At 39.5% G+C, this 16,623-nt stretch overlaps 1 long non-coding RNA gene across 2 annotated transcripts in view; it reads right to left on the bottom strand.

The window, feature by feature from the left end:
• LOC113958207 overlaps nucleotides 1-16,623 on the bottom strand; it is a 54,063-nt gene that overhangs the window by 30,078 nt on the left and 7,362 nt on the right. For both annotated transcript variants that reach the window (XR_003531450.1, XR_003531451.1), the window contains exon 2: nucleotides 15,979-16,126. This is a non-coding gene — a long non-coding RNA (uncharacterized LOC113958207). The remainder of the gene's footprint in view (nucleotides 1-15,978; nucleotides 16,127-16,623) is intronic.

Genomic DNA, 16,623 nt, shown 5'->3' with positions numbered 1-16,623 from the left:
GTGCCTCTTCTTACATTCTGGCTGGGATGGAGTCAACTTTCTAAACAGCTGCTCTCGTGATGCCATGCTTTTGCATCTACACCAGCGTTTTGGCTGTGCTGGCACAGCATCAAAGCTTTTTCTCTTCCACGCAAAGCAAGTAGGCTGGGGGTGGGCATAAGATTGGGAAGGGATGAAGACAGGACAGCTGACACCAAGTGAACAAAGAGATATTCCCTCCACATGACATTGTGGTCAGCATATAAAAGCTCAGGGGAAAGGAGGAGGAAAGGGGTCATTCACTATTATGGTATTTGCCTTCTCAAGCAACTGTTACTCATGCTGAGGCCCTGTTTCCCAGGAAAATACTGGATGGGAAGTAGTGAATGAATTCCTTTCTCCTTTGACTACACACTCACCTTTTGCTTTCCTTGTCAAGCTGTCATTATCTCAATGTACAAGTCTTTTCACCTTCTTTCTTTTTTCTTCCTATAATATAGGAGAGAGGAGTGAGCAAGGGGCAGGGTGACTGCTGGGCTGCTGGCCAGGGTCAACCCACCACAGGATCCCATGTCATAGGTGTGATCCATCTAACATTTTCTCTTAGGCTAGTCAAATGCAACTCTTTAGGACAGCAAAGTAGACACCTAAAGGTGATATCTAGTTATTTCCCACTATCAGTAGTGCATGATACAGAATGAGTTAAAAACTTGAAAGAATTGAACAGCTCACTCTCACCTGTGCAAGCTTTTCAAGATAAACAAACCAGTGGAAAACTCTTGTGCAGCACTGTGTCCATTTTACTGTCTCCCAAAGAAAACTGGAGTTGGTCAGACATGTAGGAGGAGCCTTTTATCCTACAAACAAACCATATAATCTGCATTTTTTCTTCTCAAGTAGAGCTGATCAGAAAAACGTTTTCCTTAAAGGAAATAAGGTCTTTCAAAAACCTTCCAACTTGTGTCTGAATACTGAAGATTTTTACTTATTGACATTGATCTTTATGGTTATACTGCCTGTGACTTGTATGCGTTTCCCTTTATCAATCAGACTGTCTGGTCAGCCTCCCTCTGTTGTAACACCTGATGGTCTCACTTGCTGTTGACCTATAGTATTTCATCATAGGAGAGAAACATTTGTCCAGTAACTTCAACTCTGATGTATAATAGGGCACATTGAGGTACCTGTCCTCACATTTCTTGAGGACTGTGACATAATATTTCCCATGTTCAGTCAATCTGCTGTTATTATCTGAAAATGAAAACTAATAGATTCCTAGTAATTTTTTGAAACATTATTTTTCCGAAAATTTTCAACTCTTTCTGCTTTAGTCAAAACCTAACTTTTATCACCTTCTTCTTCCTCATTCCTGCAACAAAAAAGAAGAGAAGTTTCCAAAGGACAATCTTAGCTAAATGCTGTCTGCCAAGAAGGATGCCTAGTTTCGAGTTCTGCCTTTCCCTTATTTGCTGGCACTAAGCATTAAATTGATGGCTTCTATGTATTTAACACAAGTTCCCAGTAGCACTTGCAAGTAGCATCTTCGGCACAACATATGGCCAGTATCTAGTCAATCTCTTCTCTACCAGTTTCACTTGAATCCTTATCTATTTTCTTACGCAGAAAAAGTAAATCCCTGGAGTTATACCACATGGAGATGCTCTAGACAAAACTGGCTGAGCTACAACATTCTGCGATTAACCTAAACCACATCTTCTGTGCTGTGCCAGCTACCACCCTGCGATACTCCTCCTTTACCCCATACAGACAGCTGGGTATATCAAGGAGATAGGTCTATGTGGACGGCCATGCATGATGATGAAGCTGTCTATATACGTGGCATTGCATTAGAATTGCACCTTAACATTTGCACAAACCACTGCCTTTGGCAGTCTTGTTCTCTGTTTTTTCACTTTCCCATAAAATAATAGAAAAAATAACAATAAAAACAACCTAATAAACTTCATTTTGGTGGCCCAAGGCAAAAGCATCTGCTCCTACATCCTTCTTCAAGGATATTTACCTACCTTTTCTAAAATAATTCCTTGCACTTATAGAAAAAGTCTGCTACTTCTCCAGGCAATCACTATTCTTATTGCTACAAAGTATTCCTGAATAACTCAGTTGTTTAACATACTGCAATTAGAACCAGTTAGCCTGATATGAACAATAACAGTGTAGGATTATACTAGACATAATTATATTCTGATTAGTCCCCTCTTCGCCAGAGCTTTTTATGTATTTGAGGATCCTTATTAAACTCCCTCTCCCCTTGAAATCCTCCATTCTTTGGGCCAATCAATTAATTAAATCTCTTCTTACCATTAGGTTTTGCAGATTTTTGATCATTCTGTTGTTCGCTTTGGATTCTCTCCAATAAGCTCACATCCTATTCATTAGGAAGGCACGGCCCAAAATCAGTTCCAGCGCTCCAGCTGATGCCTTATCAGCATTGAGTGAAGTAAGATTACTTCATGTGTCTTGTCAGCTGTATTCCTGTTTGTATGTCCCAGGTTGGCAACTATTTTTATTTTTCCTTTTTAAACAACATTCCCAACTCATGTTCACACATGTGATCCTCTGCAAGGCTTTTTTCTGAGGAAGTATTTCCCAGATACTTATTCATGCCAGCTGACGATCTGATGATGTTCTTCACTGACAAACACTACTAAAGTGACATAACTAAAGGGCAAATTAACCCTGGTCAAAACCTTGATGCAGAGATCTAACATGTTACTTCTGTATGTTCTGGGAAGTTTCTTTGCTTAGTTTTGTTTGTGCTTTGTTTTAGTTTTATTGGCTTTTTTGTTTGTTTGTTTTAAGCAAGGCTGGTGGGGAGGGAGAAGATACATACAGAAGAGGAATCGTGCCATTCAGTCAGTGTTCTTGCTGACTACAACATACCTGCATAGCTACTGCATGGTCAGTCATTAATAATTTCATGAGGCCATGAGGACTGTGTCCCTCAGCTCGTCTTCAATGGCAATGTGTCCTGTGCTCTGACAGAGCCATTCTTTGCTGACCATTTGCATACAAATTGCTCATCCTTTGTATAATTCATGTACTTGCACTGGGCATGACCATATGACTCAACAGAGTTATCATACATGGTTTTAAAGTAATAGTCCTGTGGTGACCAGCTTCCTAGATCTGAAGAGAAAGTCCTTTTTATTTAGACTGATCAACATAGTTTAGACTGACCAATGTGATCTGAAGTGATAGTCCCCTTCATTTATACTGACCAACATAGCTACTGTATATTTTGTACTACCACTAACAGACTCATTGTTTAAGAACTCCAGGGGTTGATGACCCAGAGATTTAAAATAAAATTTGGTTTCCATGGACATTCCTGAATTTCAATGCACAGGTCCACTGTGCAGGAGAGACAGAAGCCTAGGAGAGAGAGAGGCCTTATGCTTGCAAATAGAAAGACAGAACTACTTTAGAGAACCAGTTGTCATTCATAATCAAAACTGCTGGACTGACTGAAGTTAACACAACACCATTCCACTCAAATCTGTAGGTTTCAGGCTGAGCCTGTGCTTGCTAAATGCACCTTCAGGGCTTCAGTTCTTCCTGTGGCTTTGACTCCTCTATAAGCCTTGCACTTCTTACTGGACACTTTAAACACCTGGGTCTTAGGTGGAGTCTTGGTAGCATTTTCCAGTTAGAGAAGTTAAGATCTCTAGGATTTATGACACTGGTATTTGCACAATGGATGCCTTTGGATGTTATTGAAGAGTCTTGAGATTCTTGAGACTCAAATGGCTTCAAGAAATTTTCAGTGGCCCTGCTCCATAGCTGAGTTACAGAAGATGAAAGTACAGTTTATAAACATGAAGATGAGGGGGAAAAAGAACCTTTTTCATAACAGGAAAATCTTCTTAGTCTTAGGTGGCCTTTCTGTGTCAGAATGAATACCAAGAAGTTTTTTCTTTCCAAGAGAACTGTGCCATGAAACCAAAAGAATCCTCCCTGTTTATCAAGCAGCAAAAAATAACCAATGACTTCAAATAGTTCTTTAATCTCTACCATCCCTACAGAAGACTTTTCTTTTTACACATTTCAGCTGGTTTATTGCATAAATATTATGTTAGCAGTCATTCTTCAGCATGTAGGTGGGATTGCCAGTAGGCAGAGACAGTGATAAATGAGTCTCCAGGTGTTGCTGCTCTTTTTAGAAAATCCTTTAACAAGCATTTATGAAGATTGAGGTCATTTTGCAAACTTATAAGAGTTACAGTAAGTTGTTTCACACACAATTCTTTTTTTAAGAAGTGCTGTCAAAGTTGGTGAACACAAAGTGGGTTGTATCTTTCTACTTAGCTCTGTTTACAAAACCTAGATAATTATTTATACGCATTTAGTTTTGAGGATGCATTAAAGAGGTCAGGGATGGTGATTATTAGAGCAATGTTTTCATTAATTTCTTTCCTTACTGCAAGAAAGCAAATCTCGCAGTCCTGAACTCTCCAACAACCATTTTGCACACTTGATGACATCAAGTAGATGACGGGCAATGGTTTCATAAAGGTAATTATTGTAAACACCAAGAAACCAGGAGAGAAGCCAGGAGAGAAGCTGTAGAGCTCAAAAGATAAGAGTCTAAAGCCTTTCACCTTCAGACTGCAGGTCCTACCACCAACCAGGCTAAACAGGTTCATTCGAGTATCCAGCCTACACTCACCATCACCAGCATCCATCAAATCTAGTAACTGGTAAGTGGCTCACTGACTGACAAGGCTCCACAGGGAAGTAGAGGACTAAGCCTAATCACCACACAGGGAGGGAGCAGTGGGATCCATCAGTACAGTAGGCACTGGGAACTGTACTGAATTGCAGCTCTTGCTGTGATGGTTCTTCAGACAAGATTGCTGGCAGCTTTCCTGCATATCAAATGGATGCAAACTATTCTGTGAAGCATACCAAAGAAAAAGGAAGAAAACTATTTCAAAGTCTGTTCAAAGCAACATGCCACTGTCCTTATCAACACAATCCTTTGGCATGGGGGAAGGCACTCAGATCAGGTAATTCCAGGCACACACCACCCAAAATACCATTCTGAATGCTCCTCTGGCTGCACTTGAAATCAGGTAGCAAAAAGAGGTGTGTTGCAGTTAGGATCAGCACTGAAGGCCTCAGTTCTCAGGATGGAATAAACACCATATTGAAGGAGCAGAGCTGTGGAAAACCGTTTGGCATTTCATAACCAAGTCCCTCACCTTCACACTTAAGTAATATTTTATCGTCTAGCATCGTGTCTTGGCACAGAATTCCACAGGCTGAGACTCTTTTGTAATTCTGTGCTCTACAATGTTGTCCCCCCCCACCACCACTAAGAGACCTCTGTCCAAAGGTGGAACACAAACAAGTTCTATTCTGAGTCATAAAAACATAACACATGAGTAAGTGCATGCAATAATCTCGGTATAATTTGCCCCTTAGTCATTGTCTAGTCCTATTATGTAAATCTGAAACATGCATTTTTGAAAATAAAGGGCTTCAGTAAAATAATTACTGTTGTAATCCTGGAACCACACCCAATAAACAGTTTAGCAATCAACTGGCTCCAAATATTTGAAAGCTATAAACAGATTTGTATGAAATTAAACCAGTAAGGGCCAAAATCTCAGCTGCTGGTGTAAATTAGTACACTTTGACTAAATCAAATTAGCAGGTTGATTGACTTCAATTAAGCTACACTAATTTACAGTAAGCCATCATCTTTTCTTTCTTTATGCATATTCATCTCAGAGTATGTGTATATGTGTGTGTGATTCTATGGAGACAGTGATCTTTTGCACAATAATCTCATTTCTCTCTCTGCATATGTAGATTCATGAAATTTGCGTACAGTTTCAGGCACTGTGGGAGAGGAACTGAAGGACTACCAGAAAAGAAAGAACTGACGACTCCAATCTAATAACTTCAATAAACCCCTATTCATTTTCCCAATAAGAAATTTGCTTGACAACGGAAGACAGCATGAGACTGCCCCTAGCAAGCTTCATTCCAAGGAAACCTAGAAATTATTATCCCTTTACAGTTTTTGGACAATTTGGAATAATAGCCAAGTTTTTCAAAAAAACAATTTTGCGAACTGCACAACATTCCAGGACAACAACTCCACCTGATTTTTCATTTTCTCTATAATTCATGATGTGACTTTGGTCTCATAGTAAAAATCAGCCTTATTTTAATAGTTTTTCATGGCATAAGATTGGCCATTAGAAAGGTCAGATGATTGAGACCTCCTTTTCATCTGGAAAAGGAGCCATCTATATTGTACTTTCATTCTAAGTCTTTTGAGACATGTGAATCCTTACCATTATCCTCAGGTTGCATGTTGGATAAATGGGGCACAGAGTTAAACGATGTGCTCAGCTCAAGGGCTGGGAGAAACAAGTCAGATTTGGGAAACAAATTTTTGGCCCTAGCCATGTTCTGAAGTCATGCTTTTCCCTTGTGTCATCTGTACTCCATCACATTGTCAAACTAAAAATAGTCTCTCCACTACAACTACTTTGTGGTGTTCTGTTAGGACAAATCTTTTATCACAGAGGCAGGAACACAACGGGAGAGTAGAACTGTGGAAGAAGGTTGTGGTGTCTGAAACGTATACTGGGTCTGGGTGGCAGGAATGAGATTGTCCTTCAAAATATCTTTTAATCAAAAAACAACAATATTGCTAATGGAGAAAACACATAAGGAGGAAAAACAAATCCCACGTGGCTTAAAAAAAGCAGAATGGAGGAGTGAGGAAATGAAACCTTAATCTAATTTACTTCTGAACCATTCAGAAAAAATACTTAAACAGATATAAGTTACAAGGAAAGAATGCAAAGATATGTGGAGGAATTTTGGTATTGAGTGGACCCAAAAGGATGAAGGGGGACCTCCCCTCCAGGGCTTAGAACAAGGAGAACAGGGGGAGAAGTGGTAAAGCAGTCAATAAAACTGCTAGCATGGCCAGACCTTAACTGCCACTCTTCTATCAGACACAGTGTAAAATATCTGCCATTCTGAATTCCCGCTGCACGATCCCCTCTGGAACAGCAACTGAGACACAGGAACATCATAGCCAGAAGTAAAGGGAAACAGGGAAAGCAGCTGCTCTGAAGAGCAAACAGCCATCCTAGTGAAGAGATCCAGGCCTTCCTCTGCTCCCACACTGGAGGCTGGTGCCTGTGGCCATAGAGATCCTGACAAGTGTTGTCCCTCAGGGATCCATATGGGGACCAGTACTGTTTAATATCTTCACTAATTACATAGACAGAGGGACTGAGTGCACCCTCAGCAAGTTTGCAGGTGACACCAAGCTGACGGTGTGGCACACCTAAAGGATGGGCTGCCATCCACAGGGACCTTGACAAGCTCAAGAAGTGGCCCACTGGAATCCCATGAGGTTTAACAAGACCAACTGCAAGGTGCTGCAACTGAGTCAGGGCAATCCCCAGTACAGGCTGGGGGATGAACTGATTGAGAGGAGGCCTGACAAGAAGGACCTGGGGGTGCTGGTGGATGAGAAACTGGACATAACCCAGCAATGTGCGCTTGCAGCCCAGAAAGCCAAATCCTAGGCTGCATTGAAGTGTGGCCAGCAGGTCTAGGAAGGTGATTCTGCCCCTCTGCTCTGCTCTGGTGAGACCCCACATGGAGTACTGCATCCAGGTCTGGGGTCCCCAGCATAGGAAGGACACCAACCTGCTGGAGCGAATCCAGAGGAGGGCCACAAAGAAGATCAGAGGAATGGAGCACCTATCCTCTGAGAAAAGCCTGAGAGAATTGGGATTGTTCAACCTGAAGAAGAGAAGGTTTAGGGGTGACCTAATTGCAGCCTTCCAGTACTTGAAGGGAGCCTACAAGACAGATGGAAAAGGACTTTTTACAAGGGCATGTAGTGACAGGGTGAGGGGGAATGGCTTCAAACTGAGAGTAGGTTTAGATTAGATATTAGGGGAAAAAATCTTTACTGAGAGGGTGGTGAGGCACTGAAACAGGTTGCCCAGAGAAGTGTGGATGCCCTGTCCCTAGAAGTCTTCAAGTACAGATTGGATGGGGCTTTGAGCAACCTGGTCTAGTGGAAGCTATTCCTGCCCATGGCAGGGGGGTTGGAACTAGATGGTCTTTAAGGTCCCTTCCAACCCTATGGTTCTATTATTCTTAACAAGATTCACAAGGTCAGAAAGAAACAACCCCTCATATACTGATGGGTACCTGGAAACAGAAACTGAGTACAACAGCTACCATGTTGCTGCATTAGTATCAATCAGACATTGCCGAGTACAAAGCCTGATAACATAGGCAGCTAACATGCCAAGAGCAGGTAGGAATTTGGTCTAGCAGCCTTCATCTCTCTGGCTCATTTCACCTCTTTGATCTGCTGTAAACACGCTGTTTTGACCACAATGCCCCAATAATATCTGACACCTTGAAGCATGGGGAGGAACATGACTCTCATAATTTCTTTCTTTACAGAAATAAGCCTAAGGAGGGGTTTTCCTTACAATGTCTGTCATTTTCCAATTGCTGTTGAGTAACAAGTAACAAACAGGAAAAGTTTTATTTAGGAGCACAGTATAAGGCTTGCACCCAGAGAGAGGATTATTCTGTATGTTCTTGTTACTGCAATATTTCTTATATACCAACATATTTCTGGCTGGGAAGGCAGGAAAAAGAAGCATGTATTTAGCAGCATGTGGAAGGATAGCAAAGAAAATGTTGTCTGTGCTACTTTCCGTAAGCTTGTCTTTCAAAGCTTGGGCTATACTACACTATTGACTAGCAGATCCAAGTAAATGTGAACATTAAAATAAATTTAAATATTTTGATAAAAACCTGGGTTTTATATGCTTTTACTCTTGTTTTATTCTATCTGACACAAATACTAACAAGTTGAAGGGCAGGAACATTTGCAGAAACAAGTAGTTCTTATGTAAAACATAATAAATGTTCAAGGAATGAAAACTCTGAATTAATACACGACAACATGTTACTGAATTTGTCAAGGGGTATTTCCATCTTTCAAGGAACACAGCTGAACCATAAGGCTACACATAACTGGTCAAACTGTAACTAGGTATGTCACACTTAGGTGACATTACAAAGCTATAGTAAAGGATTTCTATGACACTTCAGCTTGAGGTTAAGATTTTTTCCTTCCTTTTCCTTTTTTCTTCTCCACAGAACTTCAGGTTTTAAAAAGCAATATAAAAAACATGTTGCTGAGTTTTAGAGTTTTCAGGAAAAGCTCAACCCACGTGTCTATCTAAGTTTTAACTCCCACATATCACTGAAGAGTAGGGATAGGTTTTTAAAGTCATCTGGATGTCTCAATAGACTGAGAAATATATGTTGAGACTGCCAAAATAAGTGGCTACTTCTTCCAAAAATCAACAGGTGATGCTTCCTTATGAATATCTGACAAATCTCATAATCATATAGTCAATATTTTCAAACTCTTAAATTATTTTCCTAGAAAACAGAGCCCCCAAGAATCCAGGAGTCACCTCTGGGACTCACTCACTGGGTGCTGAGCAAATCTCATCATTTTTGGTGCTTGTTTGTCCCCCATAGCCACAGTGAGGGTGCTGACTGCCAGGACAGATTTGCTTTTCATACACCAATCTCAAAGGGTACCATACCAACGAGGTAATATTAGGAAGCTGGATTTTGCAGGGTAATTCAATTAGGCAGCAAGGGGAACCTTTGACGTTCATTTCCCTTGGCTCCAGTGGACACCAAATCAAGTCTAACAAGTTGATAGACTTGTTGGACCTTCAAACAATATGTGCCTTTGAAATACCTATATAAAAATATGCACAGGGACATAACTAGCCCATCTATGTCTCAGTTTGCTCATCTCTGAAATACGGATAACGACAGCTATTTACCCATCTTTATAGAAGGCTGATAATATTTAAAGCAATTGGTGTGATGACTAATTAGCTAATATTTGAAATTTCAAAGCACCACATAACTGCTAAGTACTATTACTAAATTAAGCCAACTGTCAGTAAAGGCAGAGAGCCTGATCTTCGCTGCTTGTTGACACAAGACTAATTATAAATAATGAGTTCCATAAAGTAGAAAATATGTCATATATGGAGAAATTAATGAAAATTAGGATGAATAAAATGGTACATCATCATCATAATTACCATTCAATATTATTTATTGGATTGCAGAATTTTAATCAGTAATGTCTACAGTAATTTCCCTTTCTATAGGCACTACATAGCTAAATAAAGCACACCTGCCTTTTTGATTGGAAATAAGGTCTGAGTTAGCTTTGTGTCATTAAACTATCCCTTGATACTACTAATTTCCGCATCCGGAGCCCTGTTCATTAGTTCATGAAGTTCCAGTTAGATTTGCTGCTCTTCCTACTCACACTGGAAGGTTATTAGAGAATCTCATTTTTAATAACCTTGCAAGTGCAAACCTAATCCATTAATGACCACTCTGTTTCCATTTGTCTTTTCCCATATTGCACCACAAGCTCACAGTTATTCTGTAGCCAATTATCACATCCAAGTCTTTCTCTACCACTTTCTTTCCCACCTTGTGCTGCTTGTCTTCTAGGGACCAACAACTTCCGTTAACAGGCAGAAGCCCTCAGCTATTAAACATTTAGTCTTTTTTCATCGCTCCTGCCCTCACACTCCCAGTATGGGAAGAATTGGACATCATCTCTACCTTGATAAAGCCTCCTTGTCTTGTGTCAGCACAGAATTTCATTAGTCAGTTCCAACCTTCGACACCTAAAGCATTAAGGAAAATGTTAAGTAAGATCAGTCACAGGCTGGTCTGTTAGGATTTCCACTAATAACCTTCCACCAAACTGGCAGAACCTGTGCCATCTCTCTGGTCCCTGCCCACCTTCCTACCACCTTCCTTGGTTTAAGAAGGAAGGCGAGTCTATCTTTGCTATCGTAGCGTTTTGCTCCTGCCAAAGCAGTTCTGCAGATGAAATCCGAACACGTAAAGTTAGCCTACTTTACGCAGATACTCTTTTTCATGATCATGGAAAAAATCTAGTTTTTCAGATTCCAGAGTCATACAAAACAAGTACAGTACTCTACACACAGTTTCAGAAATGCAGAGGTAAGTATAGGTTCTTCATACACATTCAGCCAAATCATTATCCACAGGGTTTTCAAAAATTGTGGAGAATTATTCCTTTTCAACTGACTAAACAATTACTGGTATTTATTATCTCTATTTTGACAGAACTAGTTTAACACATTCTTAAAAAAATACAGAACTTATTCTTTTTGATCATCACAAGTGTCATCAGCCTACCACAAATATTGTAATAAATAACTCCGCACCACAAAGAAACACGATCCTCTAAATGCTGAATCAACGTGTTTGCTAAGGAGGTGTGTATCAAGTCAAGTCATCTCAACATATAACTGATCCCCCAGCAGGAAGCAAATAAACAAACAAGAAAACAGAATATCTAACCTTTGAAATGCCAGTTAATACAGCTCCATATTCTTCTCTAGCATATACTCCCCGTGAGTATATGCCGATGGAGTCACAGAGCTGCTCTATCAAATGGCCTGGTCTACAGCTCTCAGCAAGGATGTTTGCTGGTCACACAGTGACCAGGGACCCTGCAGCTCTCCCTATCAAGGCAGGAACAACCAGGTACTTCCTCCTCTCCTTTTCCTTCTTGTTTTCAAGGTCACACACAAGCCCTTTCTCTCCCTCTGGGAAGCTGGATTATTTTGTGATGGCAACTGGTCGTTCAGTCCCAGATCCCCCATGACATCAACAGCACGCAGACTGACTCCTGTGTCTCAGATGAACACAGGTAAAACTGCTCTGTTGGGGCGAATTCTCTCCCTTGTAATAAAAATATCCTCCCTTAAGAGAAAGAATGTCCCCCTCTACATATTTTACCTGAAGGCAAAAATCAGCAACCTATTTTTCTAAGTCTCATCCTTTCCTTTTAGAAAAACATTAAATCAGCCAAATGGCTCTTGCTGCCCCTCCACTGATAAGAAGGGAAGTAACAACTAGAGGATAAAATACAGAAAGAAAATCATGACTGGCAAAAAAGAAGTGGTAGCACTGACCTCTTGGCTCAAGAGCAGTGTGGAAAGGAAAGCAGCTCAGAGTGGGAGGGAAGTGGTAGAGGAAAAATCATATGCATATATGTGGACACATATGCAGATACAGATTTACCAAAGCCTGGTGAGGAGGCGTCAGCCTCCCTATCAGCACTAGGTTGTGTAGCATGTCTTCCTGCACTCTGTGGTAGAGCCACACAGCAGCAGAGCTCAGCAGCCTCCCACTCGACTCAGGAAAGGGCATCGCCAGTCCTGAACAACTCCATTGGCATCTACAGCTTCACATAGGAAGGGGCCAGTACTATTGGAGAACATTGTATTATATGTGCTATTTTCGGTGAACATGAAACACTATTTATAAACTTATATAAAGAACACGATCTGATCTTGCATTAGTACCACGTCTGTAGCTCCTAGAGACATGCATGCAGACCGATTTTAAAGCTGTAAGCCTGTTTTCTCTGTAGACAGGAAAAACAATTAGAAAACCTTTGTATTCTTTGCACTTACAAGGGTAGATCCCTTTACACCAGATACTGCTCTTTCAGCAGATCTTTGTGGGTGGAGATTTCATATCAGCATGTCTGCCAATTCCTGCTGGAGTTTCATCCAAGCCACAACATATAGAGTCAACATTAATTAGCATTAATTATTATTTATAAGAAGCAATATTATCTGCATTGCTATCATTCATACTTATTTTTATGCCTTGAATAGGACTCATATGCATGGTACCTCACTGCCCAAGCAGACAGAACAAGGTCCCGTGGAATCTGCAGACTAACACACAATATTGCCCTCCTTAAACCATTTTGAACAGGTCATTGTAAAAGCTAGGAGATCCCCTTTTCTGTGCTCCCATGAACTTGCCTTCTACTTTCTGTTTATAGCAAGGTCAGGATATTTCTTCTCTTTATTTTTTTTTCCCCTCACAGCCAGGAAAGAATAAAAAAATCCCCATTCTTATAGATCATAAAGTAATTTTTTAACCAGAAAAAAAACAGAAAAGAACCAACACAAGAGCAGCATTCCCCCACACTATTTGTAACCATCCAAACACAGTGTTTCCAACACAAAACTCTCAACTGAGGCTTTTGCACTTGACTAGAATGAATTGGTTTCATACAAATAGGGAAAACATGCTCAGTGTATTTATGTTGCATTTATTCCTCTATCTATTTTGTTGGCACAAGCAGAAACTTTCTTCACCACCACCACTTCAGTCATTTCATTCTGCTTCAAATCTTGTCTCCAAAACCAGAATCGTTTTGTATGACATGGAGTTTTACGTTAAGCAATGGGGCTGATTTTATTTAGTTCCCATAAAACTGAGAAAATTTGCAAATATTACAAAATTCTATTTAAAACAGTTAATTAGTCCAGATTGCTATTATTAGTACTATTGAAGTTATTAGTATTGTTGATAATAACTGTTCATAAATAATCATTTGCATACATTAAATTTAGCTGGAAGAACTTGAGAGCATTAGCAAATCCTATAATGAGCATGGTCCATATTCTCCTTTTAATGAATTCTGCCTCACTTCCAGTTTAAATAATATCTTTTACCACTTTGTTTCTTGCTTATTTTGTTGCTTGGTGCAATACACAATATCGCAGGCACCAAGCTTAGTGCAGTGAATCCAATTTAGAAAGCCACTTTTGCATAGGTCAAGGTTAATGAAAACACTTCAATATGTTAAAGTGAATTCCCTTAGTCAATCCAGGCTAGTTGGAGAAACTGTTAATAATCAGCTGGATCTGCTGAGCCAAAATTATGAATGAGATGGAAACACCGAATACATTTTATGCTCCCATTGCTTGAATCCTATTTGAGATTGTTGCAATCACAAATTATGCATAGCTCTGAAATACTACGTACTTTGACCAGTATGAATTGCAACATTTTGCTGAGGAGTGACAACATGTTGTGTCACACTGAATACACCTTTCAGTGAGAAGTGTGAACTAAATAGAGTAGGAAAACTTTGGATTACCATTTGCTGCTGAAAGCCAACTTCCATCTGAAAACATTTGTTAACAGTTTGATTTCTATCAATAAAAACATTTTATTTGCTTTGCTAAGAAATCAGACTAGACTTATTTAAATTTGCAGATACATAAGAAATGCAACTTTAAAACTAGATATTGTTGGCATATTTACAATTTTTCATATTATTCACATATGCACCAGATTAATTTATTCCATAAGATATCTAATCAGAGAAAAGAAACCATAGCATTTTTCTTACACAAATAGCAAGTATGAGCATTACAGGCATTATGAAGGGGTTCTCTTAGTTGTTGTGTTTTTGGCCAAAATAAGTATGATTAATTTGTGTAATATGACACCAGAGAACACTGTTCACAGCTCATGGGCAATTAATACACACAAAAATATTTGCAGAAATAAATCATTACAACTTCTTTCACTCAGTTTTCTAACTCTGAAATGTCATACTCATCCTTTATGTGAAAAGATAGGGAGCATGCTTCCAGGATAATAAAAGCATTCTGAACTAAAAAAAAAAGTTTGATCTTTATTGTATCTATAACCAGTAATTACCATGTCATTATATTTATAACAACAGTCAAGCACTTCACAGGCATAAACAGACACACCTCTTTCGGCAGCAGGGTTGCAATCAGTTATGCTGGTAGCTATCTTCATCCAAAATGCACAGACATTAAATATGAAGAATGTATAAATTATTGTCCAGATCTTTAGCTGGTTCATCACACAACACTTCACTGAAGTTAATAATTCCATACCATCTGATAAAACATCCTATTATTCACAGCTTAATTAAATTGTACATGGAAAGTTAACAGAAAGAGGTAACCAACCAATGCAACGCAAACAACACAAAACTCAGTGTGGCAAGCTTAAGCTGGCTCTGTTAAGCAACATACCACTAACAGTGGAAAGAACACTTTTGGAAAGCACTCAGTGTCAATAAAGACATCCTTTCCAGTATTGATTAAGCAAGGCAACTATCAGGACTCACAAAACCACATATTAACTCATCTTTTCCTGGAGCAAGCACTAATGTTCTAGGATTTCACAGAAAGATGTTACAAAACAGCCTAATGTGAAACGTCCTTCTGCTCAAGTCATATCAGAAGGATGATAAGCGAGCTGTAGCCAGGTAAAGGAAGAGAGTAACTACAATGCTCGAGATAGAACACAGCGTGAAGTTTTTAACAGTAAATAAATTTTGGAGAGGCAATCCCTCTTACCTTACACAATGTTTTGGTCTAGCTCACTATGTTAAATCCTATCTTAACTTCAGGATGAAGTTTGATTAATGATGAAAGTAGCTTTTCTTTACACAATCAATTATCTTACATAACTAATCTCTTCATAAATAATCAAAGTGTCTCAAACACTAAAAACTGGGGCAACTGCATTTTAGGTGCTTCCTAAGAGAAGACAGAGTTGACTTCACCTTACTTTTAGAGCTCTGTAATACATTCCAGGTGATCACTCAGGAAGCCTTAGACTTCCTTTCAGCTAACAGAAATGAACACTACAAGGTGAAAACCACTACACGTACTACAGGCACCTGTTTTGGGATGAGATTATAACAATTCCCTGGTGTGACAATATGTGCAGGCACTTAAAATTTCAGGCAGCAGCTCTCAGAACTCACTATCTGCAAAGCAGAATCTACATACTTGGCAATTTTTAAAGACAGAAGTTTTCAGTTCAAACTCCTTATTATGCCTTTGGTTCATACATTTTATTTTCTTCTTGCTTTTGAAATTTTCAACCTTCTCCACTATTCAAAATAAAGCCACTCTCCTTAGTGCTATACCTTTCCAATCCTTCAATGCCCTAGCCAATAGTTTCCTTGTGACAAATTGAAATGGTATTTATAAAAAAAAATATTATTTAGGTTGCATCAAATCTTACCTCTGAAAGGGAAGACTCACAACACACTGAGAAAGACAGATTCCCTGCAATGTTCTTGGGCAAAACTCTTCAGTGCTAATGGGACAGAAATCCAGCCAACACATCCCCAGAAGTACACTGCTGAAGAGAACAACAGTATTGCTCTTTCCTGTAAAGAACAGATGAGAGCAGTAATACCTTATTAAAGCTTCCAGATGTGAAATGAACACAAATATTCATGTAAGTTACATTTTGCACTTGTAAATTCAAAAGAGCCAGGACATGGACTCAGGCATGTGATTGTCCACACTGTTTAACTACCAACAAGCTTCCCAACATGGGCCTTCCCCTGTACCTAGTACTTTTTCATGCAACACAGATGCCTATATTCAGAATATAACATGGACAAAGGACAGTTGCCTCTAGACAGTACAGGTGAGGCCACTTCTTTCTAGGTAAGAGAATTTGGCCATGTGGACACAAGCCCTCAGGGGCAAGCACTGGGTACTGGTCTGTTTTTACTAGGGCTAAGGTAGCCATAAAGACCGGATGGGACGTTGTGGGCATCTTTAAGTGTAAGGTCAAGATTGTATCTAGAACACATCACACTGTGATGTTTCAAATACTGATGAATACATTCATGCACAAGAGTAATTTTCTCAAATT

This window comes from Corapipo altera, unplaced genomic scaffold (assembly GCF_003945725.1).
Source record: "Corapipo altera isolate COAL_440 unplaced genomic scaffold, ASM394572v1 118, whole genome shotgun sequence".
Lineage (NCBI taxonomy): Eukaryota > Metazoa > Chordata > Aves > Passeriformes > Pipridae > Corapipo > Corapipo altera.
Note: the sequence above shows the minus strand (reverse complement) of the source record. Positions and strands in the feature narration are given on the sequence as shown.